Raw genomic sequence first — 19,208 nt, 5'->3', positions numbered from 1 at the left:
AGAGTCAACAAATCTGGAAATTTGAAACTCCAGATTCCCGTCAACCATGACAGGTGAAGGTGGCAAGGAAGATGGTGCTAGATAAAACAAGAGAGAGAAAACAGGAGGCAGCGCCTCGTGTGTAAAACCGTGTGGTATTTTTATAAAAACCACCAAAAGCACTGATTGCGCTTACCGTGTATGGTTGTGAGAAGGCACAACTCCTCTGGATCGCTTTAGCTGGTAGTAAGGCCCGTCCAGCTTGCGGGGGTGACTGCTGCTGCTGCCTAGGTCCTTGCCGGTAGCCGTGGGGTACGGTGTCCGGAATTGGGTAGTGGTGGAAGGTGATAAAAAAATATATATATATATGTGCATATATATTGAACCTTAACGGCGCTGCTGCAGAAGACAGGACTCAGGTGCATAAAATAAAGTTGGTTCTTTATTTGATAAAAGTCTACGCGTTTCTGGGGCGGACTGCCCCCTTCATCAGGACAATGGGTCTGTTGTATGGGGGTTTTTACTGTGCTTTTTATTAGGGTTTTTTGGCGCAAAAACGGGATTCTGTGGGCGTTAGAGCGCCGGAGGGGGGCGTGTCTGCACGTGCTTTTGTTGTCAAACGTTGCTATGGCGCTTGCTAGCATATTATTGGCTATGTATGTATTACTAGTCGGTTGTTGGAGGACCTGTTGAAGGACCTGGCGTGGGCGGGGTGGTGACGTAACATTCCTGGTTGTCTGGGCTGGCTTAGATGTGCTGACGTTTTTAAAAAGGCGGTCGGACTGTAGTGCTTCTGCTTTTCTTAATGGAGCGTGGGCCGGCTGTTCGTGCGTCATCTGGGAGGGCTTAGGTGACGTATTTTGTGGGCGGTGCGCTTGCTGTGTTAGCGTCCTCGCTTGCTTTGTATGTCCGTTCTTATAGTAGGCGTGGCTCAGGTGGCGCTGGTCTGCTGCGTTCTGTTTTATACAGAAGTGAGTTGTGTGCTCCGGTGCTGTATTCGGATCTCCAGTGGTTACGTCTGTCAGACTTAAAAGTAGTTATTAGTATTCTCACAGTAATGTGTGGTTTTTTGTTGAGATAATTAGTGTGTGAGGGGTATACACGATTGTTCAACATATTGGCTTGGATTCATATGGATATATTACATGCCGCAGCATGTATGGGCATCTATAGGGGGGGTTTATTAGTGTAGCAGGAGTATGGGCTGGTCTTATACACCGCATGTGGGCGGGGCGAGAGGTTTATACGACAAATGGTCATAACACGGGGAGATAAATTAAATCCCAAATATGGGTGCGCATGGGGGTAGTGTGAAAAAAAAAAAAAAAAAAAAATTGGTATAAATGATAGAAATAAATAAAGATAATAAAAATTAAAATTAAAAATTAATAAAATAAATAAAAAATGAATATAAACAGATAAAAATAAGCATACGTAAAGATACGAAGGAGTATGGAGGTGGGGATGAACATAATTATCTGTATGTTGTGAGGGTAAATTTGTAGGACTGTGTTTTCCCTAATGGCGGGGGCAGGAAGGTAGGGTGGTGAAGGTAACGGGTAAGTCTGGAGTCTTGGAGTGGTCAACATTCGTATGTACCCATGAATGTGCATGATATAAAATAAGCTACGTAGTTGGTGCGTGTAGGCGTACCGATGTGTGTCTGTAGGTATTGTAGGACAAGAGTGTAGTTTGGAGTTATAAGATGGTTTCACTAATCTCATTTAAACCAAAAGGGGTTAGGGTGTCCAGTTGAAATATCCAAAAAACTTCTCGTCTCTGCAGGCTGGTGAACCTGTTGTAGGGGTTTGCTGGTATGTAGTCAATGGGTGTGATTTTTATTGCGTGTTTGTCTTTTTCTATTGTGGTCATGCAATGTCTGGAGATGCTGTGTTTCATGCTCTGTTTCCGTATGTTATATCTGTGCTGGTTTAATCTACAATGTAATGGCTGTGTGGTGCGGCCCACATATTGGAGGCCGCATTGACATTCGATCAGGTAGATAACATAGCTGCTTTTGCACGTGAGGTTGTGTTTGATTTTGAAAGTGGCACCGTTTTTTGTTGATGTGAAGGTTGTACTTTTGTGTGTGATGGTATTACAACAAAGGCAGCGTCTTTCGTTACATCTATAGCTGCCTGTTATTTTCTGTGTTGTATGTTTTTTATCTCCCGTGTCTCGTTTTGATTTGTTTGGGGCCACGGTACTTTTGATTGTGGGGGCTCTTCTGTATGTAATAATTGGTTTGTTAGGTAAGTATTTTTTGAGATAAGGGTCTTGTTTCAGAATGTGCCAGTGTTTTGTTAATATTATGCGTATGTCATTGTTGGATGTATTGTATTGTGTGATGAGGTTGAGATGTCGTTCTGTTTGTGTGACGTTTTCCTCTGTCATTTTTTTGGTCAGGCAATCTTTTTGCGTATTTTTAATACTTCTTTTATATGCGTCTGTAATGAGACTTTTTGGGTACCCTTTTTCAATGAAGCGTTTTTGTAGGATCTTAGCTTGTTGTTTGAAATCTGTGTCCTCTGTGCAGTTGCGTCTGACTCGTTTGTATTGACTGTATGGAACGTTCTGTAACCATTTTTTGTGGTGGAAGCTTTTGTAGTGTATGTAGCTGTTTGTGTCTACCTGTTTGAAGAAAGTTTTTGTGATGATGGTGTTGTTAGCGATGGTAATTGAGATGTCTAAAAAGTCTATATGGCTTCTGTTAAAATTTGGGGTTAGGGTAATCCCCCAGTTGGTTCTGTTTAGGTTTTGACAAAAATCTATTGATGCAGCTTCGTTTCCGTCCCAGATAATGAAGATATCGTCTATGTATCTTTTGTAATATATGATTTCTCTCCTATTGCTTTCATAGACGTGCTTTTTTTCAAAATGGCCCATAAAGATATTAGCAAAAGCCGGTGCCACTTTCGTGCCCAGATAATTTTTTTATCTACAATGATCAGACATACCATCAATGCCGGGGGACCGCGATGGGCACGAAAGTGGCACCGGCTTTTGCTAATATCTTTATGGGCCATTTTGAAAAAAAGCACGTCTATGAAAGCAATAGGAGAGAAATCATATATTACAAAAGATACATAGACGATATCTTCATTATCTGGGACGGAAACGAAGCTGCATCAATAGATTTTTGTCAAAACCTAAACAGAACCAACTGGGGGATTACCCTAACCCCAAATTTTAACAGAAGCCATATAGACTTTTTAGACATCTCAATTACCATCGCTAACAACACCATCATCACAAAAACTTTCTTCAAACAGGTAGACACAAACAGCTACATACACTACAAAAGCTTCCACCACAAAAAATGGTTACAGAACGTTCCATACAGTCAATACAAACGAGTCAGACGCAACTGCACAGAGGACACAGATTTCAAACAACAAGCTAAGATCCTACAAAAACGCTTCATTGAAAAAGGGTACCCAAAAAGTCTCATTACAGACGCATATAAAAGAAGTATTAAAAATACGCAAAAAGATTGCCTGACCAAAAAAATGACAGAGGAAAACGTCACACAAACAGAACGACATCTCAACCTCATCACACAATACAATACATCCAACAATGACATACGCATAATATTAACAAAACACTGGCACATTCTGAAACAAGACCCTTATCTCAAAAAATACTTACCTAACAAACCAATTATTACATACAGAAGAGCCCCCACAATCAAAAGTACCGTGGCCCCAAACAAATCAAAACGAGACACGGGAGATAAAAAACATACAACACAGAAAATAACAGGCAGCTATAGATGTAACGAAAGACGCTGCCTTTGTTGTAATACCATCACACACAAAAGTACAACCTTCACATCAACAAAAAACGGTGCCACTTTCAAAATCAAACACAACCTCACGTGCAAAAGCAGCTATGTTATCTACCTGATCGAATGTCAATGCGGCCTCCAATATGTGGGCCGCACCACACAGCCATTACATTGTAGATTAAACCAGCACAGATATAACATACGGAAACAGAGCATGAAACACAGCATCTCCAGACATTGCATGACCACAATAGAAAAAGACAAACACGCAATAAAAATCACACCCATTGACTACATACCAGCAAACCCCTACAACAGGTTCAGAGTAGAATGTCCTACCAGGATATTTAACTGCGGGGGCAGATCTCCTGGGTACTGCTCAAGGAGGTAATGGAATGTGAAAGCGAAGGGGAGCAGTAACAATTTTAAAATTTAACTTTTACTAGGTATATTCCCCCAATTGGGGGGTAAGAGACCCCTTACAGACACAAATAACAAAAAGACAGACAAGACCCCTATAGAGGGGGTTTATATGGCGGTATCATGTAACATAGGTGATACTGCACACCTAGATAGGTCTAGTCCCCTCCCAAAGAAGCCTGTAGAAAATGTCACACAGACCTGTGGAGGAGGGACTGAGTAATCCCAATTGTCTGCCTCCAATTGGAAACAGACACAATAAAATGGAAAGTTCTTACCAATTTATTTTGGGTCTCGCTTAGTGTCCACATATACGTGGACTAAGGCAGGAGGAGGTCGCTTGTGGCAGGTAGGTCCTTCGTCCGGTATTCAGGTAAACGGAGAAGGGCGTCAGGGATATCCAATCGGTGCGGTATCAGAGTGGTATCAAGAAAGAGACTCACCCTAGTACCTCCCTGCTTGGCCTGACCTGGCCCTAGTGACCTAACACGGGGTCCGTGCCCCGCAAGGGGTGGCCCCGTCCGGAACCTTACCCTAGTAAACAAGCCCTAGATGACCCTAGCGAAGGGTGACTAGGGAAAGGTTGTTTAACTAAAGGCAGGTGAACATAAGTAATAATTGTCAAATGTAAGGATACTGAGGACTGGGACGCACATGTAACTGCACGTATCCAAGGATATGTCTACGTGTCCCGACGCGTTTCCTTAATATAGCATATCTGAATGTATCCACTGTTATAATAAGCTAAGACCCCAAAATCATCAGGGGACACGGGGCTTAGTAATGTGGCTCCTGTCAGTCAAATAGTTGCCACTGTAATAGATATCCCAGTGTATCAACAATGTGGGGGGTAATAGATTAAACGATACCCTCCAAGGTAGAGACTGAGGACCAAGTGAGGCATGTGAAAAACATTACTGCTGGAGCGGTCTCGCAAGTCTCCAGGGTAAGTGGCCCACAGGTTCAGTGTGCCATCATATGAGGTGTACACCTCATATGATGGCACACTGAACCTGTGGGCCACTTACCCTGGAGACTTGCGAGACCGCTCCAGCAGTAATGTTTTTCACATGCCTCACTTGGTCCTCAGTCTCTACCTTGGAGGGTATCGTTTAATCTATTACCCCCCACATTGTTGATACACTGGGATATCTATTACAGTGGCAACTATTTGACTGACAGGAGCCACATTACTAAGCCCCGTGTCCCCTGATGATTTTGGGGTCTTAGCTTATTATAACAGTGGATACATTCAGATATGCTATATTAAGGAAACGCGTCGGGACACGTAGACATATCCTTGGATACGTGCAGTTACATGTGCGTCCCAGTCCTCAGTATCCTTACATTTGACAATTATTACTTATGTTCACCTGCCTTTAGTTAAACAACCTTTCCCTAGTCACCCTTCGCTAGGGTCATCTAGGGCTTGTTTACTAGGGTAAGGTTCCGGACGGGGCCACCCCTTGCGGGGCACGGACCCCGTGTTAGGTCACTAGGGCCAGGTCAGGCCAAGCAGGGAGGTACTAGGGTGAGTCTCTTTCTTGATACCACTCTGATACCGCACCGATTGGATATCCCTGACGCCCTTCTCCGTTTACCTGAATACCGGACGAAGGACCTACCTGCCACAAGCGACCTCCTCCTGCCTTAGTCCACGTATATGTGGACACTAAGCGAGACCCAAAATAAATTGGTAAGAACTTTCCATTTTATTGTGTCTGTTTCCAATTGGAGGCAGACAATTGGGATTACTCAGTCCCTCCTCCACAGGTCTGTGTGACATTTTCTACAGGCTTCTTTGGGAGGGGACTAGACCTATCTAGGTGTGCAGTATCACCTATGTTACATGATACCGCCATATAAACCCCCTCTATAGGGGTCTTGTCTGTCTTTTTGTTATTTGTGTCTGTAAGGGGTCTCTTACCCCCCAATTGGGGGAATATACCTAGTAAAAGTTAAATTTTAAAATTGTTACTGCTCCCCTTCGCTTTCACATTCCACTACAACAGGTTCACCAGCCTGCAGAGACGAGAAGTTTTTTGGATATTTCAACTGGACACCCTAACCCCTTTTGGTTTAAATGAGATTAGTGAAACCATCTTATAACTCCAAACTACACTCTTGTCCTACAATACCTACAGACACACATCGGTACGCCTACACGCACCAACTACGTAGCTTATTTTATATCATGCACATTCATGGGTACATACGAATGTTGACCACTCCAAGACTCCAGACTTACCCGTTACCTTCACCACCCTACCTTCCTGCCCCCGCCATTAGGGAAAACACAGTCCTACAAATTTACCCTCACAACATACAGATAATTATGTTCATCCCCACCTCCATACTCCTTCGTATCTTTACGTATGCTTATTTTTATCTGTTTATATTCATTTTTTATTTATTTTATTAATTTTTAATTTTAATTTTTATTATCTTTATTTATTTCTATCATTTATACCAATTTTTTTTTTTTTTTTTTTCACACTACCCCCATGCGCACCCATATTTGGGATTTAATTTATCTCCCCGTGTTATGACCATTTGTCGTATAAACCTCTCGCCCCGCCCACATGCGGTGTATAAGACCAGCCCATACTCCTGCTACACTAATAAACCCCCCCTATAGATGCCCATACATGCTGCGGCATGTAATATATCCATATGAATCCAAGCCAATATGTTGAACAATCGTGTATACCCCTCACACACTAATTATCTCAACAAAAAACCACACATTACTGTGAGAATACTAATAACTACTTTTAAGTCTGACAGACGTAACCACTGGAGATCCGAATACAGCACCGGAGCACACAACTCACTTCTGTATAAAACAGAACGCAGCAGACCAGCGCCACCTGAGCCACGCCTACTATAAGAACGGACATACAAAGCAAGCGAGGACGCTAACACAGCAAGCGCACCGCCCACAAAATACGTCACCTAAGCCCTCCCAGATGACGCACGAACAGCCGGCCCACGCTCCATTAAGAAAAGCAGAAGCACTACAGTCCGACCGCCTTTTTAAAAACGTCAGCACATCTAAGCCAGCCCAGACAACCAGGAATGTTACGTCACCACCCCGCCCACGCCAGGTCCTTCAACAGGTCCTCCAACAACCGACTAGTAATACATACATAGCCAATAATATGCTAGCAAGCGCCATAGCAACGTTTGACAACAAAAGCACGTGCAGACACGCCCCCCTCCGGCGCTCTAACGCCCACAGAATCCCGTTTTTGCGCCAAAAAACCCTAATAAAAAGCACAGTAAAAACCCCCATACAACAGACCCATTGTCCTGATGAAGGGGGCAGTCCGCCCCAGAAACGCGTAGACTTTTATCAAATAAAGAACCAACTTTATTTTATGCACCTGAGTCCTGTCTTCTGCAGCAGCGCCGTTAAGGTTCAATATATATGCACATATATATATATATTTTTTTATCACCTTCCACCAAGGAAGATGGTGCAGCAGGTTCCACAAGACATTATGGATCTTCCAAGCCTGCGGAAGTTCAAGGCGAAAAGAAACCAGATTAATAATGGCAGAGATCTTGTCTGGAGCAATAAATCTTGGACCTAACTTCCAGGATGGTACCTTCAACTTAATGTTCTTAGTGGACAACCACAGCAAATCACCCACATTCAGGTCCGGACCAGACACACGTTTCTTGTCAGCCATACGTTTATACCTACAGGGAGTGCTGAATTATTAGGCAAGTTGTATTTTTGAGGATTAATTTTATTATTGAACAACAACCATGTTCTCAATGAACCCAAAAAACTCATTAATATCAAAGCTGAATATTTTTTAGTTTGCTTTTAGTTTTAGCTATTTTAGGGGGATATCTGTGTGTGCAGGTGACTATTACTGTACATAATTATTAGGCAACTTAACAAAAAACAAATATATACCCATTTCAATTATTTATTTTTACCAGTGAAACCAATATAACATCTCAACATTCACAAATATACATTTCTGACATTCAAAAACAAAACAAAAATAAATCAGTAACCAATATAGCCACCTTTCTTTGCAAGGACACTCAAAAGCCTGCCATCCATGGATTCTGTCAGTGTTTTGATCTGTTCACCATAAACATTGCGTGCAGCAGCAACCACAGCCTCCGAGACACTGTTCAGAGAGGTGTACTGTTTTCCCTCCTTGTAAATCTCACATTTGATGATGGACCACAGGTTCTCAATGGGGTTCAGATCAGGTGAACAAGGAGGCCATGTCATTAGATTTTCTTCTTTTATACCCTTTCTTGCCAGCCACGTTGTGGAGTACTTGGACGCGTGTGATGGAGCATTGTCCTGCATGAAAATCATGTTTTTCTTACCTTGCAGACTTCTTCCTGTACCACTGCTTGAAGAAGGTGTCTTCCAGAAACTGGCAGTAGGACTGGGAGTTGAGCTTGACTCCATCCTCAACCCAAAAAGGCCCCACAAGCTCATCTTTGATGATACCAGCCCAAACCAGTACTCCACCTCCACCTTGCTGGCGTCTGAGTCGGACTGGAGCTCTCTGCCCTTTACCAATCCAGCCATCTGGCCCATCAAGACTCACTCTCATTTCATCAGTCCATAAAACCTTAGAAAAATCAGTCTTGAGATATTTCTTGGCCCAGTCTTGACATTTCAGCTTGTGTGTCTTGTTCAGTGGTGGTCGTCTTTCAGCCTTTCTTACCTTGGCCATGTCTCTGAGTATTGCACACCTTGTGCTTTTGGGCACTCCAGTAATGTTGCAGCTCTGAAATATGGCCAAACTGGTGGCAAGTGGCATCTTGGCAGCTGCATGCTTGACTTTTCTCAGTTCATGGGCAGTTATTTTGCGCCTTGGTTTTTCCACACGCTTCTTGCGACCCTGTTGACTATTTTGAATGAAATGCTTGATTGTTCGATGATCACACTTCAGAAGCTTTGCAATTTTAAGAGTGCTGCATCCCTCTGCAAGATATCTCACTATTTTTTACTTTTCTGAGCCTGTTAAGTCCTTCTTTTGACCCATTTTGCTAAAGGAAAGGAAGTTGCCTAATAATTATGCACACCTGATAAAGGGTGGTGATGTCATTAGACCACACCCCTTCTCATTACAGAGATGCACATCACCTAATATGCTTAATTGGTAGTGGGCTTTCGAGCCTATACAGCTTGGAGTAAGACAACATGCAGAAAGAGGATGATGTGGTCAAAATACTCATTTGCCTAATAATTCTGCATGTAGTGTATCGCCCATCTTTTTTAAATTGATTTAAATTTTCCGCCAGATAGATGACAAGAAAGAATCAAATCTCTCCTCATCAGGTATACCAGAGAAACTATTCCCAGAGAATGTACCAAAGTGACGGTGAAACCCATATGCACCAAAAAATTGTGACTTATCAGTGGACTCCTGATGACGGTTATTCAAAGCAAATTCAGCCAAAGACAAAAATGAGGACCACTCCTTTTGATTCTCAGCGACAAAACACCTCAAATATGTCTCCAGATTCTGGTTAGTGCATTCAGTTTGTCCATTCGACTGAGGGTGAAAAGCCGAAGAGAAGGACAAATAAATCCCCAGGCGAGTACAGAAAGCCTTCCAGAACCTGGACACAAATTTAGTCCCTCTATCAGACTGTCCCTCTATCTTGTCCAAAGGTCTCTTCAATACTTGGTGGACTGGAAGGGTTTTGGTCCAGAGGAGAGATGTTGGATACTGCATGCGGATGAGTTGGTGGCAGCCTTTCACCGGGATAATCCGGGGAAAGCTTGCTTGGAGTCTTCAGAGCCGCCTCCTCGAGGGGGGGGGGGGGTAATGTAAGATCCTCACCTGCTTTGCACTCCAGGGGAACCAAGAGGGGTCCTCGTGGAGTTGCGGGACAGGTTATGCGTGTCTCTGATGCACCAGCGCTGACCCCTTTGCGAGCCAGTGCGGAGATGCGTTCGCGTGGACATCGGAGGGGAGGACCGTCGGAGTCCCGGGGACAGAGTGGCCAGGCGAGTGACAAGACGCCGCGGCCAGGGTTGTCTCCTGCGACTTCCGTTTCCGTATCTGGGTCCACGCGCTTGCATACTCGCGCTGAGTCAATCATGCGTCCGTGCGTACGCACGAGGGCAGGTTCGCAAAGGGATACACGGTCGCGAGTGCGCGCTTCTTATGCACTTCGTCGACCAGTGGCGCATATTATACTGACTCACAAGAGCAAAGTGGATTAGGGAGCCAGCCATGGGTTAATCAACTTGTGATTGCCTTAGGCCTTGTACTCAGGTGCAGGGCAATTTGTTCACCTATGGTAGTGGACACTTGGCACCCTGGGATTGGTCAGCAGGCATTTAAAAGGAGGTCTCTCAGGGTGATCAGTGCCCACTGTTATTTTCCCTCAACCAGGTATAGGTCACAACTCCTAGTGACTGAAGACTGCCAGGAACTTTGTCCTTTACAGCGGACCCAAGATCTGGAGTGACTCGACTGCCAAGTGCACAGCATCATTCAGCACTGGTTGGGACTATTCCTGGAATCTCCTTGCCTGGTTTTTTGTTATTATTCCTTGTTACCAGCAAGTGTCCTGGACGTTTATGTTTCTGGTGAATAAACACCTTTTTGCTTTCATCACTGGTCTGTTTGTTGGTGCCTTGCATTACACAGACACAACATCAGAGGGAATGCCGTGTAATTTTACAATGTTATCAACAAATGTTCGAGCCAGAGTTTTGGCATTGGGTAAACCAGAAAATGGAATAAAGTGTGCCATCTTACTAAAGTTGTCGACCACCACCAAATTACTGTCATCCCCGAAGAACTGGGCAAATCGGTGATAAAGTCCATGGACAAGTGCATCCAGGGATGGGATGGACAACGGAAGAAGAGATCCTGAGGGCCGAGTATGAGTCACCTTGGCACATGCACAGGTGTTACAAACTGCCACATAGCCCTCAACACTCTTACGTAAACCCGGCCACCAGAATCTCAGAGAAATAAGATCAACAGTGGATCTGCTCCCAGGGTGTCCAGCAAGGACAGTATTAGGCTACTTTCACACTAGCGTTCGGGTGTCCGCTTGTGAGCTCCGTTTGAAGGGGCTCACAAGCAGCCCCGAACGCATCCGTCCAGCACTAATGCATTCTGAGTGGACGCGGATCCGCTCAGAATGCATCAGTCTGGCAGCGTTCAGCCTCCGCTCCGCTCAGCAGGCGGACACCTGAACGCTGCTTGCTGATGTTTCATAAACACCTTGTGATGAAGCTCAGAAGGAACAAACAACCTCCCTGGGGGACAGGAATCAGATGCCTCTCCCTAAACTTCCAACACCTCCGCCTCCAGTTCAGAATAGAGGGCGGATACAACCACCCCATCAGCCAAAATCGGACCAGGATCCTCTGTATCACCCCCCCAGGTAAGCTACTGTCACTACCAGAGCTTTGAGACGTTCTCACAGCTCTGTGTCTCCACCCCTGTGATGATGTCACTTAGAGTTTGGAGGTGTTCTCACTGTTCTGTTTCTCCGCCCCTGTGATGAGGTCTTTACTCACAGCTGTTCCTCCTGCGTTTGATTTCCCTGCCTTTAAATCACCCCTCCTCCTATTGAAGGGCGTGGATTATATTTCTCTTTCAGTTGTAGCTCTGCCTTGAGTATCTTCACTTGTAAGCTATTAGTTCTCTGGACCTGTGTTCTGTTGCTGCAAGCACTCCGGATATTGCCAGCGGCCCTTGGATCCGTCTTCTCTGCGGCTGCAGCTCCATCAGCTAAGTGTGCAGACTTTGTTGTGTACCTGGTGATTTTCTGACTGGATCTGAGGTGGCCACGGTTCCCTCCATATTCTGAGAAGGGCATCGGTGGCCGTGCCCCTTCCACTATTGTAGGGGTTACAGGGCTCATCAGTCTTAGGCACGCGGGCATGCCTCGTTCCACCACATGGATCCGGGCATGTGCTTTAGCAGCATAGGGAGAGTGTTGAGGGTCTGACAGGGGTCACCCTTTCTCTTCCCTAGTTTGGGTCCGGTCAGTAGCTCTTTTTACTGTGTATGCTCTTGTTAACCTTAAACAGCCGTGACATTATAATCCACCAAAACCGTTCTTGTTGACATGGATCCGCTTTCTGGCTTGGTTGACCGCATGCAGGGTCTTTCTTTGGAAGTAGCGGATCTCCGTCAATCTGTGACTCAGCTACAAGCATTGGGCTCTGCTCCGGCTCATGGAGTCTGTTGCGAGCCAAAGGTCTCACTTCCGGAAACGTTCTCCGGGGGCAGTGAGAATTTTGTTTGCTTCAGAGAGGCATGTAAACTCCATTTTTGTTTGTGTCCCCACTCCTCTGGTAATGAGGAACAGAGGGTGAGGATTGTCATCTCCCTGCTCAGGGGTAATGCTCAGACTTGGGCTTTTTCGCTGCCATCAGGGGATCCTTCCCTTCGATCCGTGGAAAGATTTTTTGTGGCCCTGGGGCAGATATATGATGACCGGATCGTGTTGCTCTGGCCGAATCTAACTTACGTTCTTTATGCCAGAACAAACTGTCTGCGGAGCTTTATTGTTCTGAATTTCGGAGATGGGCAGCTGATTCAGGCTGGAATGATGCTGCACTCCGAAGTCAGTTCTGTCATGGTCTCTCAGAGGGTTTGAAAGATGCCTTTGCTTTCCATGAGAGACCAACGTCCTTAGAGTCTGCCATGTCATTGGCGGTACGCCTTGACAGGCGTCTAAGGGAAAGAAACAAGACCTCTCCGTCCAGCCATTGTCAGTCTAGGGGCAATGGTGCGGACTCATTCAGTATGCAGGGGTCTCATCCTGTCTCGCTCCCCTCTGAGGAGGAGCCCATGCAGCTAGGCCGACTTGCCCCTGATAAAAGAGGATTTAGTCCTCAGAATATGGTGTGTTTTTGTTGTGGGGGCATAGGTCATTTGGCAAATGTTTGTCCGTCTAGGAGATTCCTGAACTGTATTAAGAGCGATAATAAGAGAAAAACCTCAAGAGGTAGATCATCAAGTTCTGCTTCATCTGCTACTTTGGGCAAAGTTGACGTGGGAATTGATGCTATTCCTCTGACCTGCAGTTCCCGTTTTCTCCTGTCTGCCAGGGTGGCGCTAGAGAGCAAAGTTATTCCTTGTGAGATTTTTGTCGATAGTGGAGCGGCCGTCAATCTTATTGACACTCAATTTGTAGCCTTGCATGGTTTTCAGGTTTGTACATTAGAAAAGGATATACCTGTTTTTGCTATTGACTCTGCCCCACTCTCGCAGAGATCTCTGAAAGGCATTGTTCACAATATCCGGTTAGCGGTAGGTGACACTCATGTGGAGGATATATCTTGTTTTGTCCTTAACGGATTGCCTTCTCCTCTAGTTTTGGGGCTACCCTGGCTCACTAGACATAACCCCACTATTGATTGGCAAGGAAGGCAAATAAATGAGTGGAGTGAGTTTTGTAGAGAGAATTGTCTCACAGCGACTTTTGCAGAGGTGTCTACTAAAACGGTGCCATCATTTCTCTCTGATTTCTCGGATGTGTTTTCCGAGAGCGGTGTTCAGGAGCTACCTCCTCACCGGGAGTTTGACTGTCCCATTAACCTCATTCCCGGCGCCAAACTGCCAAAAGCACGCCTCTACAACCTCTCACAACCGGAAAGAATCGCAATGCGAACTTATATTTCTGAGAGTCTCGAGAAGGGGCATATTCGTCCCTCAAAGTCACCTGTTGCCGCGGGTTTTTTTTTGTTAAAAAAAAAGATGGCTCTCTGAGACCTTGCTTAGATTTTAGGGAGCTGAACCGTATCACGATTCGCAATCCCTATCCCCTTCCTCTGATCCCGGACCTCTTCAACCAAATTGTTGGGGCCAAGGTGTTTTCCAAATTGGATCTGAGAGGCGCGTACAACCTGGTCAGGGTCAGAGAGGGGGATGAATGGAAAACGGCCTTTAATACCCCTAACGGGCATTTCGAGAATCTCGTTATGCCTTTCGGCCTGATGAATGCTCCGGCCGTCTTTCAGCATTTTGTTAATAGTATTTTCTATCATTTAATAGGGAAATTTGTATTGGTATATCTTGATGATATTTTGATTTTTTCCCCTGATGTTCAGACCCATCAGGATCATCTTTTTCAGGTCCTGCAGATACTGCGGGAAAATAAACTGTATGCCAAGCTGGAGAAATGTCTTTTTATGGTATCGGAGATTCAATTTCTGGGTTTTCTCCTCTCTGCTTCTGGTTTTCGCATGGATCTGGAGAAGGTCCGTGCTGTGCTGGAGTGGGAGCTTCCTGAAAATCAGAAGGCATTGATGCGCTTTCTGGGTTTTGCTAACTACTACAGAAAGTTCATTTTGAATTATTCCTCTATTGTCAAACCCCTTACTGACATGACAAAAAAGGGGACGGATTTTTCCTCTTGGTCGGAGGAGGTGCTTGCTGCCTTTTCTAAGATTAAAGAGAGTTTTGCGTCTGCTCCCATCTTGGTGCATCCCGATGATTCCTTACCTTTTATTGTTGAGGTGGATGCTTCCGAGGTGGGTGTGGGTGCAGTTTTGTCCCAGGGCCCCTCTCCTGCCAAATGGCGACCTTGTGCCTTTTTCTCTAGAAAACTCTCCCCGGCAGAGAGAAACTATGATGTGGGAGATAGGGAGTTGTTGGCCATCAAGTTGGCTTTCTAGGAATGGTGCCATTGGTTGGAGGGGGCCAGGCACCCTATCACCGTTTTTACCGACCATAAGAATCTGGCGTACTTGGAGTCGGCCAGGCGTATGAATCCGAGACAGGCCAGATGGTCTCTGTTCTTCTCCAGATTCAATTTTGTTGTTACTTTCCGCCCTGGGATCAAGAATGTGAAGGCTGATGCTCTCTCTCGCTGTTTTCCGGGAGGAGGAAACTCAGAGGACCCGGGTCCCATTTTGGCGGAGGGGGTAGTTGTTTCTGCTCTATATTCCGATTTGGAGGCCGAGGTCCAGGCTGCCCAGTCTGAGGCACCTGCCCGTTGTCCCTCCGGGAAGTTGTTCGTGCCTCCTGAGCTACGTCACAAACTCTTTAAGGAACATCATGATACGGTTCTTGCTGGTCACCCCGGGAGTAGAGCCACGGTAGATCTCATTGCTCGGAGATTTTGGTGGCCGGCTCTTCGTAAGTCTGTGGAGGGTTTTGTGGCGGCTTGTGAGACGTGCGCTCGCGCTAAGGTCCCTCGTTCACGACCTTCAGGTTCCCTTCTCCCGTTACCCATACCTTCCCGTCCTTGGACACACCTGTCCATGGACTTTATCACGGATCTTCCTCGTTCCTCGGGGAAGTCGGTGATCCTGGTGGTCGTGGACCGTTTTAGCAAGATGGCTCATTTCGTTCCTTTCCCTGGTTTACCCAATGCTAAAACGTTGGCGCAAGCTTTTGTCGACCATATTGTTAAATTGCACGGCATTCCCTCTGAAATTGTTTCCGATAGAGGCACGCAGTTTGTGTCCAGGTTCTGGAAGGCTTTCTGTTCTCGCCTGGGGGTTCGGCTGTCCTTCTCTTCTGCTTTTCACCCGCAGTCGAATGGTCAGACTGAGCGCCTCAATCAGAATCTGGAGACATATTTGCGCTGTTTTGTGGCAGAGAACCAGGAGGATTGGTGTTCATTTCTCCCTCTTGCTGAGTTTGCTTTGAACAACCGTCGTCAGGAATCTTCTGATAAGTCACCATTTTTTGGTGCATATGGGTTCCATCCGCAGTTTGGGACATTCTCGGGAGGGGCTCTTTCTGGTTTACCTGAGGAGGAGAGATTTTCCTCGTCTTTGTCTACCATTTGGCAAAAGATTCAGAGTAATCTCAGAAAGATGAGTGAGAAGTATAAGCGTGTGGCTGATAAGAGACGTGTGCCTGGTCCGGACCTGAATGTGGGTGATCTGGTGTTGTTGTCTACAAGAAATATTAAACTGAAGGTTCCCTCCTGGAAATTGGGTCCCAAGTTTATTGGGCCTTATAAAATTTTGTCAGTCATCAATCCTGTTGCCTTCCGCCTTGATCTTCCACGGGTTTGGAAGATACATAATGTATTTCACAGATCTCTCTTAAAACCATATGTCCAGCCCACGGTACCCTCCTCTTTGCCTCCTCCTCCGATTTTGGTTGATGGCAATCTGGAGTTTGAGGTTTCCAGAATTGTGGACTCTCGCATTGTCCGCGGTTCTCTTCAGTACCTCGTTCATTGGAAGGGTTATGGTCCTGAGGAGAGGATGTGGGTTCCGATGTCGGACATTAAAGCCACTCGCCTTATCGGGGCATTTCATAGGGCTCATCCTGGGAAGGTGGGTCCTGGGTGTCCGGAGTCCACCCGTAGAGGGGGGGGGGGGGTACTGTCACTACCAGAGCTTTGAGACGTTCTCACAGCTCTGTGTCTCCACCCCTGTGATGATGTCACTTAGAGTTTGGAGGTGTTCTCACTGTTCTGTTTCTCCGCCCCTGTGATGAGGTCTTTACTCACAGCTGTTCCTCCTGCGTTTGATTTCCCTGCCTTTAAATCACCCCTCCTCCTATTGCAGGGCGTGGATTATATTTCTCTTTCAGTTGTAGCTCTGCCTTGAGTATCTTCACTTGTAAGCTATTAGTTCTCTGGACCTGTGTTCTGTTGCTGCAAGCACTCCGGATATTGCCAGCGGCCCTTGGATCCGTCTTCTCTGCGGCTGCAGCTCCATCAGCTAAGTGTGCAGACTTTGTTGTGTACCTGGTAATTTTCTGACTGGATCTGAGGTGGCCACGGTTCCCTCCATATTCTGAGAAGGGCATCGGTGGCCGTGCCCCTTCCACTATTGTAGGGGTTACAGGGCTGATCAGTCTTAGGCACGCGGGCATGCCTCGTTCCACCACATGGATCCGGGCATGTGCTTTAGCAGCATAGGGAGAGTGTTGAGGGTCTGACAGGGGTCACCCTTTCTCTTCCCTAGTTTGGGTCCGGTCAGTAGCTCTTTTTACTGTGTATGCTCTTGTTACCCTTAAACAGCCGTGACAGCTACGCGACAAGGCATCCGCCTTGACATTCTTGACCCCAGGGCGAAAAGTGACAATGAAATTAAATCTGGTAAAAAACAAAGACCATCTGGCCTGCCTTGGGTTCAAACGTTTAGCCGAATCCAGGTAGGCCAGATTTTTATGATCAGTAAATACAGTAATGAGAAGAATCACTCCTTCTAACCAATAACGCCATTCCTCAAAGGCCAACTTAATGGCCAGCAACTCTATTACCAACATAATAATTTCTCTCGGCAGAAGAGAGTTAAAAAAAAAAATCACAAGGGTGCCATTTGCCAGGAGAAGGACCCTGTGACAGAACTGTAGCAACTCCCACTTCTGATGCGTCCACCTCAACAATAAATGGCTGAGACACAGCAGGCTGCAGCAAAATGGGAGCAGAAGAAAAACATTTCTTTATAGTGTGTAGGGGTTTTGCTTTGGTAGGCAGGGTAAGCGGACGCAGTACAGAGGCAAGAACGCGGTAGTAAAGCAAAAGTTCAGTATTTATTCACACAAAAGGAAAAAGGTAAAACAAACACTTTGCAGAGTCCTGGTGTTAATTCACACAGCACAAAGTCCACAGAACAAAGATATGTCATCTGGCAGGCTGATTTATCCACGGCAGTCCACAACTGTCCACAGCAGGCTTTAGGGCGCCTGATTCCCAGCCTGTGGTTCTCCAGCACGGTACCAAATGTTTAGGTCCCAAAGCAGATACCCGACATAGCTCCACTGTCAGATGGAGGATCAATTCCACCCAGCTGAGATTGTTGGCTGGATTTTTATAGCCCAGCCCAAAACCTGGTCTGGAAACGTGGGGAACAGCCACCCACCCTGCTCTTTGGCTACTCCCAATAAGAACTGGCCCTGATCGGCTTTACAGCCATACTAAGTAAAACAACAGTGTCAGCCAGCACTAGCTGCTGCTGACACACACATTCTTATCTCACTGATACCAGGAATCTCAGCGACACGTACCTTCCATCAATGACGGACTCTTGCGCCCTCCTACAAATGGAAAAAGCATGTAACGCCTATTCCGAACAGACAGAGAAATCCACCCCTTTCTTAGTCATGTCAGTCTGAGGTTTGACAACAGTGGATTAATTCAAGATAAATTTTCCTTAGTAATTGGTAAACCCCAAAAAGCTCATAAGCACTTTCCAAGACCCCACTGACTTTTTCGGGATTCATGCGAAAGCCCGAAGCAGAAAGCAGGTAACCCAGAAAAGGAATCCATTGAACAGCAAACACACATTTTTCTATCTTGGCATATAACTTATTCTCCCGGAGGATCAGCAAGTCTCAAATGATCCTGATGACTCTCCATCTCGGGCGAGTAAATCAATATGTCATCCAGGTAATGTCATTAATGAAATACTGAAATACTGCCGGGGCATTGGACAAACCAAAAGGCATGATCAAGTTCTCAAAATAACCCACAGGAGTAGTAAAAGCTGTCTTCCATTCACCCCCCTCTCTGATTCTTACCAGATTATATGCCCCTCTTAGGTATAATTTAGAAAACACCTTAGCTCCAACAATCTGGTTGAACAAATCTGGGATCAGGGGAAGGGGATAAGGATCACGGATAGTGATGCGATTCAACTCTCAGAAATCTAGACCCAGTCTCAATGTCCCATCTTTTTTCTTTACAATAAAGAACCCCGCCGCCGTAGGTGACTTAGATGGTCTGATGTTTCCCTTTGCAAAACTCTAAGTAATATACTTTCGCATAGCAACTCTTTCGGGTTCAGGCAGGTTATGCAACCGAGACTTTGGTAACTTAGCTCCAGGAATCAGATTGCTATCATATTCTCTATGAGGGGGCAACTCCTGATCCACACTCTCAGTGAACACATCAGAAAAATCTGAGAGAAACGGGGGTAACATGTTAGTGGATATCCCAGCAAGAGATGTGACGAGACAGTTGTCCATACAGAAATCACTCCAGCCTTTGATCTTTCTCACTTGCCAATCAATGATAGGATTATGTTTGGTCAACCATGGCAACCCTAGCACCAGAGGAGCTGGCATACCCTTCATTATAAAGC

Source organism: Bufo gargarizans, chromosome 11 (assembly GCF_014858855.1).
Source record: "Bufo gargarizans isolate SCDJY-AF-19 chromosome 11, ASM1485885v1, whole genome shotgun sequence".
Lineage (NCBI taxonomy): Eukaryota > Metazoa > Chordata > Amphibia > Anura > Bufonidae > Bufo > Bufo gargarizans.
The sequence above is the reverse complement of the archived record's forward strand: the minus strand, read 5'-3'. Positions refer to the sequence as shown.